Source organism: Diabrotica virgifera, chromosome 2 (assembly GCF_917563875.1).
Source record: "Diabrotica virgifera virgifera chromosome 2, PGI_DIABVI_V3a".
NCBI classification, from domain to species: domain Eukaryota; kingdom Metazoa; phylum Arthropoda; class Insecta; order Coleoptera; family Chrysomelidae; genus Diabrotica; species Diabrotica virgifera.
This window is the reverse complement of record NC_065444.1, coordinates 200580666-200594311: the sequence shown is the minus strand read 5'-3', so window position 1 is coordinate 200594311 and position 13646 is coordinate 200580666. Positions and strand designations below refer to the sequence as shown.

At 34.0% G+C, this 13646-nt stretch overlaps 1 protein-coding gene and 1 long non-coding RNA gene across 2 annotated transcripts in view; one reads left to right on the top strand and one right to left on the bottom strand.

Annotated features, from left to right (window-relative positions):
* The window catches only part of LOC126880341 (ATP-dependent RNA helicase DHX8), a 74971-nt gene that overhangs the window by 25557 nt on the left and 35768 nt on the right, over positions 1 to 13646 (bottom strand). The window lies entirely within an intron of this gene.
* On the top strand, positions 444 to 11866 carry LOC126880350 (uncharacterized). Its single transcript, XR_007696574.1, has 2 exons — positions 444 to 1582; positions 11291 to 11866. It is a non-coding gene; the product is annotated as an uncharacterized LOC126880350 (long non-coding RNA).

Genomic DNA, 13646 nt, shown 5'->3' with positions numbered 1-13646 from the left:
TTTAAATTAACATAAATATGAGATAATTTTTTATATTATAAATAATTCTTATTACATTATAAATAGATATTCAACACAAAACACATAGTCACGTGAAATAAAATGCAACTACAAAAACGCTCTTTAAGTGCAGTAAATCAGCCCTATTCTGTAAGTTTTAACAAATCGAATCGTAATTACCCGAAATCGGAATGTTTGATATCTATCGCGTCATTTTCGTGTTTGGATTGGCATTCTGCAAGTCACATCGTAATCAGTGTAAATCGAAAATGCCAACTTCTATTTAACGCGTTCAGGATGTGGTGGCAACCCCGCACTGACAAGCTAAATTAGTGTTCTGTGACCTGTCTGTTACTGGATGCAAATACTATAGACTGTAATACATACAACTCTTGACAGTTCCCATTAATTTTAAGGAAGCAAAAAAACAGCGCCATTGTAACGATCAGTATCCCGATCGTTACTATAAGATTCATTTCTGTAACTATTAAGTATGCAACCCGGTATACGTTCACTCGCATAGAGTGTAATCTAAACTTGAGCCCATTATAATTATTTTGGTTGGTAGTATGGTTAGTGAATTTTACATTTATTCGTTGGCTCATGGGTAAATGACAATTTCCGCCTGTTGACAGGACGGAAAGAAAGTGAAAGTTGATGGTTACTTGATCTTCGGTAGCCGTCTGCAAATGATGTGATTTTCCAGCGACCGGTGTCTAGCCATTTTATTTTATTTAGAAAATAATTATTTAGTTGAAAAGGAATGCATTTAAGTTGGAAAGAAGTTTATTTTATGGTATAAATTATGGTGAGAGTGCTGTTTTAGTTCCAATATCGGAGGATTCTGGACATTGGGTAAGCGCCATTTTTTGTTCTTGCCAAGGAAAAAAAAATAACCATTTTCTCATTTTCAATACCATACTTACATTAGGAAAATTGTTATTCTGTAACCATCAGGTCTTAAGTAGTCCCTATAACTACCAAATTTATGTATTCTACTGAGAAAGATTCTTTAAAATTATATGTCCAGTTCAAAGTAATTTCTGACTTAACGACATTTTCCTTTACTTTTAGTTTACGTCTGTAAAGAAATCCTTCTTGTAACATCCAACTTTACAATCATATTTTGCAACAAGTAATCCTTAACCATAGTTTAGTTTTTCAAATGTCTTCACATGGAAAAAGAATCAAGGTCAATCATACTTCAATTACACACATCAGTGATTCAACTTTTTGTTTCAAGTTTTTTTCTACAAACTTTTTATAAATACCTTCCTACATACCGTGTTTCATGTTACTCAAAAGAAGTAATATGACTGAAAGATTTTTGTTTTCTTTTAGTCGCTGGAGAATAGAAGATTTAGTCAACAGAAATAAGAATAATTTTTGGGAAAGAGTGGGAAATTTTGGGACATATTTGGAAGTTTTGATTTTATTGGAATCTTGGTTTTTATGGAATTTATTTTTTGGAATTCGCCGGTACTGAGAGGTATCTCCAGTTGGTAACAAGGATACACCTCCCTCCTAGGTTGAGGAACACCGCAAGCTACCTTCCTTGGGCCTCTGATCATTCCCTGGAAGAGTTGGAGAACCCATGGTCACTTGGTAGACCGGACAGGTTTTTATAAGTCAATTTGATTGTAATTTGTTTTAATAATATTTGCACTTTTACCTATTTTTTTTTTTTTGTATCAATAACTTAATAATCCTAATAATAGTATACCTTCATTTTCTTAAACATAATTAAACTAAACAATAATTTTTCAAAAATTTTATATTTCAAGGTTAGCTCATTTATTTTAAAATAGTAGGGGGGATTATAAACTATCTGTAAAGATAGTGTGCACATTATCTCAGTTTGAATCCTTATCGAAACTTTGATTTCATTGTCAGGTATTATACTTACGTTTATCACCTCCGAACAGATACGATATTGTCAGCCAATATTGGCTTCTTCATTAACAACAAATTTGTACATACATTTTTACATTAATTAACTTTCATATATAAACCATTCTTTTCATATTTTTCACATATTGTAAAAACCTGTGTTATCAACAGGAGTGTCATAGCTTAGTACGTCCGGTTTAGCTAGTGTATAAAAATTGTATATAGGGGTTATAGGTTTGTTTCATTAAATTTGTTAGTTGTACCTAAATATATGTTTTATTTCCTATAAATTCGCAGATCTAGGTCAAAGTAATAGTACTATAACAGTAATAAGTAGATGCAAGCAGCAGTATAAGTCACTCGGTGAAGTAAAATTCACCAGGCGCCCTCTTCCGTACTTCTAAATATCTTCTTGGTCAATATTTCTCTTCTTTTCATTCTTTTTTATTTTTAATTTATTTGCTTGAACACTTCAGTACTTTACTAGTTATCGTCTTATTTCGGGTGTGCAAATTCGGCCTGATCCTTTCCTGAGTCACACAAAAGGTCTCTTACATATCCAGCTAGCCAGCTCAATAACACTTAACAAGCAATTAAGCTACTCCTTCAAAGCTTATATATATTCTTCCACATCACCTACAGAATTGTTATAATTAACACATAATTCGTTACAATTGACGCTTGCCAACGTGGTACCCGACTTCTCAATAAGACAGTATAATATATTATCTTCTTTTATTTTGGTTGCTTTTGTTGAAAACTTTTCTAGTAAGTATCTATCTGGTTCATTGTTGTATAATTTAGAGTTATATAGAGATATATGTTTGTTCTTTTGTACGTTACTTGGAAAAAAGTAATAAACTAGTGCACTTATATTGCTGTATTGGTACTATTTTAATTTATTTAAAATAATAATCGTAAATCTTGAGTAGGATAATAGTTGAACAGGTATATTGGTTGACATTTCGGTCTTATCGGTTTGGTGATACCTGATTTAGTTTGGAAAATTTTGAATGATTTATTTTTTTTGATATCTAGGTACATTACTGATTTTGATCTAGGTGCAGCTGCAATATACTATAGTTTTGCTAAGTTGTTGCATTCTGTACCTATATATAATTTACAAAGATTTTTTTTATATACATTTACACTAAATATTTGCTTGAATTATTTTAAATATCTACCCCAAATATATATATATATATATCGGTTATATTTGGTTTGTCGGTTTATTCATTCATCGGTTTAGCAGCTCGTTTAATAGATTGTCGGTTAATTGGTCGTTGTTGGGTTGGGTTCGGTTTGTCTTTGTTGGGTTGGGTTTATTGTTACTAAATTTTCACTACCACCATGTGTACCTTTCAGCCAGAACATTTGTTGGTTAAGGAATTGGACTATGAGCTGAGGATCAGGGAAATAGAGGTTGAGGAAGCCGCTAAATGTGATAGAAAACGCAGTCTATTGCGTGGTGCTCTTAAACAAGAGCAAGGAAATAGGAGTTTCCGACAAATTTCAGATGCAGCTATTCCTTTCCTGGAACAACAACAGGGAATAAATGAGACACTAGAGGATCTTACGCAAAAGATAAATAATTTTAGAGGGACTGTCCATGATAGCATGTATTCTAGATACATTTCACGTCTTGCTCATATCTCTGGTCGTGTCCACTTATTATGTTGCTCAGATGAGGAGCAACAACTTTACAAACGCTCTATGTCCATTAGGATACTCAGTCTAGAAGGTGAACTCGATTCTCGAGTAAATCCTCTAGCCACGTCCACTCCTGTTTCTTCGGTTCAAGCCTCTAATTCCTTGTTACATCCCAAGCCTGTGCAGGTACATAAGTGGGGAGTTTCGTTTTCTGGTGAAGGTCATTATGACCAAGTAATTTCATTTTTAGATAGGGTAGAATGTCTTCGTGTTTCGAGAGGTGTGAGTGAGGAAGATCTTTTTTCGGCTTCTGCCGAACTATTTACAGGCCATGCTTTTACGTGGTTTATGAACAACCGTGGTAGCTTTACCACTTGGACTGGTTTGGCTCAGAAACTAAAATCCGATTTTCTGCCTTATTCTTTCCAAACTGATCTCTTAGACGAGATCAAGAACCACAAGCAGAAACCTGGAGAATCAGTGACCATGTTTATCAACACTATGTTAGGCATGTGTAGTCGACTAGACACTCCTTTAACGGATAGTTCGAAAATAAAAATAATTTTAAAATGTTTACTACCTTTTTACCATGCCCAATTGGCACTGGTTGATATAGCCAGTATAGAAGAACTCACAGAAAAATGTAAACGATTAGAGGAAACTTTATCTTGGTCTTTTAATCCTCCTACAACCTCGCGATTTAATTCTGGTCCTGGTTTTAATTCTCACTCCTCGAGAAATCGTTCTTGGCAATCTAGACCCCATACACCGAATGTGTCTGTGGCTACTTCTTCTTTTTCTTGTTGGAATTGTCAGGAAGCTGGTCACGCATTTCGGGATTGTTCTAGACCCCAAACCCGGATTTTCTGCCACGGTTGTGGTAAAGATAACACACTGAAACGAAATTGTTTTAAGTGTTCGGGAAACGAGCATGCAGAGGCTCGTACCCTGAGCGTTCCTCAAACAGCAGCCCCATCAGGGAATATGACCGCAGCCGTAGACGAAGCTTCAGGTCCAATACCCGCCAGCAGTTCGAACACCTCTCAGGAAGGAAGAACCACTTCCAACCGGAGGCCAACACGCAAACCGAAATCAGGGAAAAAGTAATTGTTAGTAACACTTCAGTTGACTCGAGCGGTTTGCTTGATCGTAGGTTATTCCCTCCAGTCTTAAGCTGGAATTTTAGTAATAAGCATAATCAAGACGAGGAAACAGTTCCAAATTCTATACCAGGTTGTAAGTTAGTAAATGATAATAATATGTCTATGTTAGTACCAGATAATTTTGAAAATAAATCAGATATTTTGGATTTTGATCTAAATTCTTTATTAGTTAGGAAACATAACGATAATAGACCTTATCTTGAAATTGAAATATTAGGACAATCGTGTTTAGCTCTATTAGATAGTGGCTCGAACATTTCTTTAATAGGTTCGTATTCATTGAAATTATTAGAAAATACGGATATTAATGTTATGCCTATTTCTTCTTTACAAGTCTCTACTGCAGATGGTGCTATACAGTCAATTACAGGTAAATTTGACACAGAAATCGTAGTTGCCAATATTCGGAAACTGATTACATTTTATGTTATACCTTCAGTTAAAAATTCTATAATTCTTGGCATGGATTTCTTGAATGCATTTAATAGTACACTAAATTGCTCAGATTTTTCATTGTTTATATCTTCCTTTAATGTTGCAACTTTAAGTGCCATTCGTGAGTTCTCTAGTTTGTCTAGCTTAGAGCAAAAACAGTTAGAGAATATTATCTCTAAATTTTCATCTATCTCTTCCAAGGATAAATTAGGTCGTACACATTTAATATCCCATACTATCGAAGTGAACACTACAACTCCTTTCAGGCAATATCAATATCCCATACCTCAGGCATGGCAAGCAGATTTAAGTAAAGAAATTGATTCGATGCTCTCTTTAAACATTATCGAAAAGTCGACGTCGTCATTTTGTAGTCCCTTATGGATGACAAAGAAGAAGGATGGATCATTCAGAGTATGCTTCGATGGTCGCAAACTTAATAGTATCACTACTAATCGAGATGCTTATCCCATCCCTCGGATAGATATAATTCTGAGCAAACTTCAGAATGCCAAATATATCTCTTCGATCGATTTATCCAAAGCCTTCTTACAGATTCCGTTAAGCGAAGAGAGTAAGAAGTATACTGCTTTCGCTGTCAGTGGTAAAGGGTTATTTCAATTTGTCACAATGCCTTTCGGTCTAGTTTCAGCTCCGCAAACAATGTGTCGTTTAATGGACTTGGTTATTGGTCCACAACTTGAACCATTTGTATTTTATTATCTAGATGACATTATAGTTGTTACTCCTGATTTTTCCTCACATATTGATATATTGGAGAAATTATTTTCACGCCTTAAAGAGGCTAATCTCACGGTTAATTTAGAGAAATGTAATTTTTGTCGTCCTAATTTGAAATTTCTAGGATATGTTGTTGATCATCAAGGTTTGAGAACAGACCCTGATAAAGTAACCGCTATTAAGGACTTCCCCATTCCTAAAACTACTACACAATTACGTAGGATCTTGGGCATGTGTGGGTACTATCGTCGATTTGTGCCTTCTTATTCTACTTTATTATCACCGCTTACTGACCTCCTTAAAAATAGGAAAAAGGGCCAGACTATCACCTGGACTCCTGAAGCCGACGATGCTTTTCATCGTATTAAAGAAGCTCTTACTAGTGCTCCAGTCATGACTTCACCTGATTTCAGTGAACATTTCTACCTCATGACTGACTGTTCAAATACCGCCTCAGGTGGTGTACTCTTTCAGATGAAAGATGGTTCTGAACACCCCATAGCATATACTAGTAAGAAGCTCAATAAAGCTCAGAAAAATTATTCCACTACAGAGCGTGAACTCCTTGCTATTATTCATGGCTTGGAGGCTTTTCGGTACTATTTAGAAGGTCGTAAGTGTACCCTTATTACTGATCATAGCTCGTTACTCTGGATGCATTCTATGCGTAACCCATCCCAACGTTTGTCTCGATGGATTTGTAAGTTGTCAGCATTTGATTATAATATCGTCCATCGTAAGGCAAATGGTGTTGTAGTAGCTGATGCTTTGTCTCGAACATTTGATGTCAATCTTCTTGACTTATCCACTTTAGTTCCGGATACATGGTATCAGAAAATGGTGGAAAAGGTTACCCAAGAACCTGATCAGTATCCTGATTTTAAAGTAGAAAATAATATCCTTTATAAGCATGTCGTTAGTTCAGTGGAAACTTTGTCTAATATGTCTGATTGGAAGATTGTTGTCCCAACAGCAAACCGGGATGAAATTCTTCGTACATTTCATGATAAGGTGACATCTGGTCATTTTGGTTCTTATAAAACATTTAGTAGGATAGCAGAATTATATTATTGGCCTGGCATGCGCAACTATATCAAGAAATATATTTCTAGATGTAGAGTTTGTGCTACTTGCAAGCCAAGTACTATGCCACAAGCTGGATTAATGGGTACTTTTAGGAACATTGACTTCCCATGGCAGATGATATCCATGGATCTGATTGGACCATATCCTCGTAGCTACAATGGCTATACCTATTGTTTGGTGGTTGTGGACTACTTTACAAAATTTCCACTAGTTTTTCCTCTTCGGAATGCCACTGTCCCTGCCATTGTGAAATATTTGGAAGAACAAGTCTTTTTGTTGTTTGGTGTTCCCCAAATTGTGTCTTGTGACAATGGTCCTCAATTTGTGTCTAAGGCTTTTAAAGACCTTCTAACTAAATACAAAGTTCAGAAGATCTTTTATAATGCTGCCTACCATCCGCAAGCTAATCATAGTGAGCGAGTGAACCGCAGTATTGTAACAGCCCTTAGATCATACACTTATCCAGATCACAGAGCTTGGGACCAGTATATTCACTCAATAGCTCAAGCCATAAGAACTTCGGTCCATGAAGTTACTCAATGTTCTCCAGCTTATTTGAATTTTGGTAGAAATATTGCTTTGTCTGGTGATTATTTTGGTTTAATTTCGGACAATTCCACAAATCTCCCTCAGATCTCTGAGAAACTCCATCGTTTAGATGATCTTCAGACTTTACCCCCAATATTTGCAGACATCAGAAAGAAGTTAAAATCTTCTTACTTTAAGTCACAGAGTCAATATAATTTGAGGAAAAGAGATTTGCGATTCTTTGTGGGTGATCGGGTATTGAAACGGAATTTCGTTAAGTCTAGTAAAGGTGATGCTATTTCTGCCAAATTTTGTCAGAAATATGTCCCATGTGTTGTCAGTAAAGTAATCTCTCCTTTAATATATGAATTAAAAGATAGTTCGTCCAACCGAAAGCTTGGTCGATTTCATATAAAGGACTTGTTACCAGATAATACTGTCAACGACTTAGCATCTTCGTCGTCAGAAGAAGAAGATTAACTTAACAATATTGATCAAGTTAATTCCTCTTTCTAAATTTCAGAAATACTCGATTGTGCAATGAATAGGTTAATGATTGGATTTTGATTTTAGTCACCAGATAGGGACTCTATGTTTTATCTATTATAGTAATCTTTCTAGCTTTCCATATTCTATGTATGTTAGATGCCATTAGTTTATTATTGAGATTTAGCTTAATTTGGTTTATTATTGAACTGGTATGGAACTGTTAACACCTTGTATGTGATTATGCTTATATATGTCATCACTTGTAGATTAGGGTATCTACATAATAGGTTTAGATTAGGATTATCTCGTTTTGTATTTGAATTTGTAGTTTCTACTGGAAAGTTATTTCAGTGCTTAGCATGATTCCTTGGTACATTAGCTTATTTTTGTCTAAAGAAGTCATTGTGATATTTGTTTGGGTAAAGGCAATTTTAGTATACAGTGTGATTCCAAAGTTATACCTCATGTGTCCAAATTTTGATAAAGTTAATTGAGATCAAATTTATGATTAAGACTATGAAACCATTTCATTATTTATTGTAGTGAACATTTCTTAGGAAAGTGGTTTGCCTAGCTTGGCTATGCAAATACGTGGGTTCGAGACTTGTTGCTTATCGATTGTGCACCTGATAGGAAGCAGATTTCATTGCTCACAGTTGCCTAGTTCCAAGCCATACCTCAATTAGTTCAGATGCTGAATCTTTATGATAGAATGTTTAGTCATTATTTTAATCATGCACTAGGCATTCTTATTCGATTTTCAGTTTACATTCATTCTGAAGAGACTTAGTCTTAACTTGTATGTTTATCTATCCTTCTTAAGTTTTACTATTTTATTATTCTGATAATGATGGTAACTTCTTTGTTATATTGAAATATTGTAGCTTTTGTATTCACCAAGGGATTATTTTGTTCAAGCATCATCTTTCCGAGGAACTAATTTAATTTTTTTTGGTTCATATGTACCTTTGAGTCAGGATCAATATCCTGTTCTCTGTGAGTAACTAGGGAACATTTTCTTAATCTGCAGTTTCTTTAGAAATTGATTTACTTGTTCTCTAGTATTTCCTTAATTGGATTTATTTATAAGAGTTATCAATATGTGACTTCTTGAGTTATTTCATGTGTGATGACTTCGAAATATTGGTTGGCTTCTTCTGGCCATTCTTATCAATCTGTTGTAGCTATAGCTATATTTAGAGGATCCCAGAATGAGCTAACTTCTTTTATGTCAACTATTCGATTAGGTACCTTTAGGAAGATCTTCCATAGCATCTGATACAATTCGGATGATCAGTTGAATTAGGTTCATGGTACCCAATATGTAATCACTATTAGCACATTTAGTGCTAGGTTGTAGCGTTGCTCACTTAAATCTGCCTGGTTGTTCCACCTTGGATATGCTTCAATATAAATCTGTTGTCCACTGTCGGATCAATTTAGGATAAAAGGCTTGCTACAATAATTTCTTTTCTTGTCAATAACTCTTATATTTATTTTGATATATACTATGGCCTATGTTTGGCTTATCAAGAATTGGCCACGAGATCTACTGATTGTTCACTTTGGATATGCTCTATGTAAATCTGTTGTCCATCGATGGAACGATTGTGTAGTACTCGTCCCATTCGACATTTTTTTTGAGATTAGGAGTTATCTGAATTATGTAATTTAGCAAAGGGTTATAGAAACCTTAAGTATGTATGTTGGTACTATATGTGATATATTGAGTATTAAGATAATCCCATTTACAGGACTCATAATTTGCGGTTAGGTATAATCGATCGAGTCAGATGTAAGTGTGTTTGAGTTAGTCTTTGTATAGGTTATATATAGGTTTGCCTTCATGAATATTGTTATGGTGTTCTTGTTGACCATAATTTGGGGTTTATTTTAAATCTACTGAATCAACTCGAACACAATTTGGACTTTAGGGCATAGGTCACAGAGGACTGGTCCTAAGAGTTTGGACGGTGTCCAACGATAGATTAGTTTAGAGTAGTGTAGTATTCTTAGGTTATTTTAGTCATTCGGTTTATTCACGCCTGGGTTGGATCCCACAGCGTGTGATTTTCTCTATGGATACTTGTATTGGGTATTTATAGGTGTATATGGAAAAAAATTGCTCATAAGATCAATTTTTTTTTCCCAAGTAATGGGAGAATGTAACGATCAGTATCCCGATCGTTACTATAAGATTCATTTCTGTAACTATTAAGTATGCAACCCGGTATACGTTCACTCGCATAGAGTGTAATCTAAACTTGAGCCCATTATAATTATTTTGGTTGGTAGTATGGTTAGTGAATTTTACATTTATTCGTTGGCTCATGGGTAAATGACAATTTCCGCCTGTTGACAGGATGGAAAGAAAGTGAAAGTTGATGGTTACTTGATCTTCGGTAGCCGTCTGCAAATGATGTGATTTTCCAGCGACCGGTGTCTAGCCATTTTATTTTATTTAGAAAATAATTATTTAGTTGAAAAGGAATGCATTTAAGTTGGAAAGAAGTTTATTTTATGGTATAAATTATGGTGAGAGTGCTGTTTTAGTTCCAATATCGGAGGATTCTGGACATTGGGTAAGCGCCATTTTTTGTTCTTGCCAAGGAAAAAAAAATAACCATTTTCTCATTTTCAATACCATACTTACATTAGGAAAATTGTTATTCTGTAACCATCAGGTCTTAAGTAGTCCCTATAACTACCAAATTTATGTATTCTACTGAGAAAGATTCTTTAAAATTATATGTCCAGTTCAAAGTAATTTCTGACTTAACGACATTTTCCTTTACTTTTAGTTTACGTCTGTAAAGAAATCCTTCTTGTAACATCCAACTTTACAATCATATTTTGCAACAAGTAATCCTTAACCATAGTTTAGTTTTTCAAATGTCTTCACATGGAAAAAGAATCAAGGTCAATCATACTTCAATTACACACATCAGTGATTCAACTTTTTGTTTCAAGTTTTTTTCTACAAACTTTTTATAAATACCTTCCTACATACCGTGTTTCATGTTACTCAAAAGAAGTAATATGACTGAAAGATTTTTGTTTTCTTTTAGTCGCTGGAGAATAGAAGATTTAGTCAACAGAAATAAGAATAATTTTTGGGAAAGAGTGGGAAATTTTGGGACATATTTGGAAGTTTTGATTTTATTGGAATCTTGGTTTTTATGGAATTTATTTTTTGGAATTCGCCGGTACTGAGAGGTATCTCCAGTTGGTAACAAGGATACACCTCCCTCCTAGGTTGAGGAACACCGCAAGCTACCTTCCTTGGGCCTCTGATCATTCCCTGGAAGAGTTGGAGAACCCATGGTCACTTGGTAGACCGGACAGGTTTTTATAAGTCAATTTGATTGTAATTTGTTTTAATAATATTTGCACTTTTACCTATTTTTTTTTTTTGTATCAATAACTTAATAATCCTAATAATAGTATACCTTCATTTTCTTAAACATAATTAAACTAAACAATAATTTTTCAAAAATTTTATATTTCAAGGTTAGCTCATTTATTTTAAAATAGTAGGGGGGATTATAAACTATCTGTAAAGATAGTGTGCACATTATCTCAGTTTGAATCCTTATCGAAACTTTGATTTCATTGTCAGGTATTATACTTACGTTTATCACCTCCGAACAGATACGATATTGTCAGCCAATATTGGCTTCTTCATTAACAACAAATTTGTACATACATTTTTACATTAATTAACTTTCACATATAAACCATTCTTTTCATATTTTTCACATATTGTAAAAACCTGTGTTATCAACATGAGTGTCATAGCTTAGTACGTCCGGTTTAGCTAGTGTATAAAAATTGTATATAGGGGTTATAGGTTTGTTTCATTAAATTTGTTAGTTGTACCTAAATATATGTTTTATTTCCTATAAATTCGCAGATCTAGGTCAAAGTAATAGTACTATAACAGTAATAAGTAGATGCAAGCAGCAGTATAAGTCACTCGGTGAAGTAAAATTCACCAGGCGCCCTCTTCCGTACTTCTAAATATCTTCTTGGTCAATATTTCTCTTCTTTTCATTCTTTTTTATTTTTAATTTATTTGCTTGAACACTTCAGTACTTTACTAGTTATCGTCTTATTTCGGGTGTGCAAATTCGGCCTGATCCTTTCCTGAGTCACACAAAAGGTCTCTTACATATCCAGCTAGCCAGCTCAATAACACTTAACAAGCAATTAAGCTACTCCTTCAAAGCTTATATATATTCTTCCACATCACCTACAGAATTGTTATAATTAACACATAATTCGTTACACCATCTAGCGGTATGAGTAGGATAACCAGAACAATCTAACCTTACATTTATAAAATTGCTTTATTCATGTTTTTGTATAAGTGTTTGAACTATTTTTATTTTAATTTAATGTAGCAAAATTAGCTCGTTATTCAAAAATTTATAAAATTAAATTTGAATGTTTACGTCAAATTTTACGTTGTCAAAACGTAGTTCAACTCAAGCCGACAGTGGCGCTAGTGGCAACGTGCTTCCAGATTTCTGTGGGAGTTGGATGTATTAGTCAATAGTATTTGCTGGATCTAAACTTGAAATATGACACCGTTGCACACGTCCTCAATTTTTTCATACTATCACATTACATAAAATTGCTTTTAAACAATATTAGTTTAAAATCACCAAAAGAGAAAATTTTGAAAGTGTAAATACTGGATACAAAAAGCTCAAAAGAGGATAAATGGTTTTAAATCAAAGTTAATTAAAATTGTTATAAAAAAGAAAATAAACTGATAAATAAAGATAAGATGTATAAATATTTTTGCATCAAAGATAATTTAAATTTTTTGTTAATTATTATTAATAATAAATTATTTAAAATCGATATTACTAATAATATGCAATCTTAAGATTTGATTCCAGCTAAAATAACTCATCATAAGTGACTCGACAATCCGTTGTGGATCTTGGCCTGCTCGAAAAGAAGACGCCACTCCTGTCGATTCCTGGCAACTTCCCTGCATCTTTCTGTAGGTCTTCTTCCACATCATCAATCCATCTTCTTCGTGTTCTTCCTCTACTTATTGTGCCCTCTGGTTTTGAAATCTCTTTGTGTATTCGTGATCTGACATCCTAGCAATGTGTCCAGCCCATCTAAGTCTCTGCATTTCAACGAATTTCACAATATATGGATCGGTGTGTAACTGATATACACAAAATTCCGCCACCCAAAATTTTTGATTAAGTTTGACAATTTATAACTTTATTATTTGTGCTCCGATTTTCAAGATTCTTGCATCTGTTTGTAGGCACATACATGTATTGATATCATTTGTTATCATTCCGGTAACAAAAAAAAATTGTTTACATGGCATTATACGGGGTTGAATGGAAGTGTTGTATTTTCTCCTAACTTAAAATTCTGTGGAAATATTGAAGAGCTGATTTTGTTTCATAGTCCTGTAATATTATCCCGGAGGCATCAATAAAATTTTGCTTTTTGAATTATCTGAATATCTCTTTTATTGTAAGAGCTGTACAATTTTTTGTAAATAAAAACACCGATTGGCTCATAAGCATAAATATCTTAAAGGTTGGATTGCTAATATTAAAATGGCCCGCATGCAGCCCAGATCTCAATACTATTGAGCATTTATGGGATGAATTAAAAATATCTTTT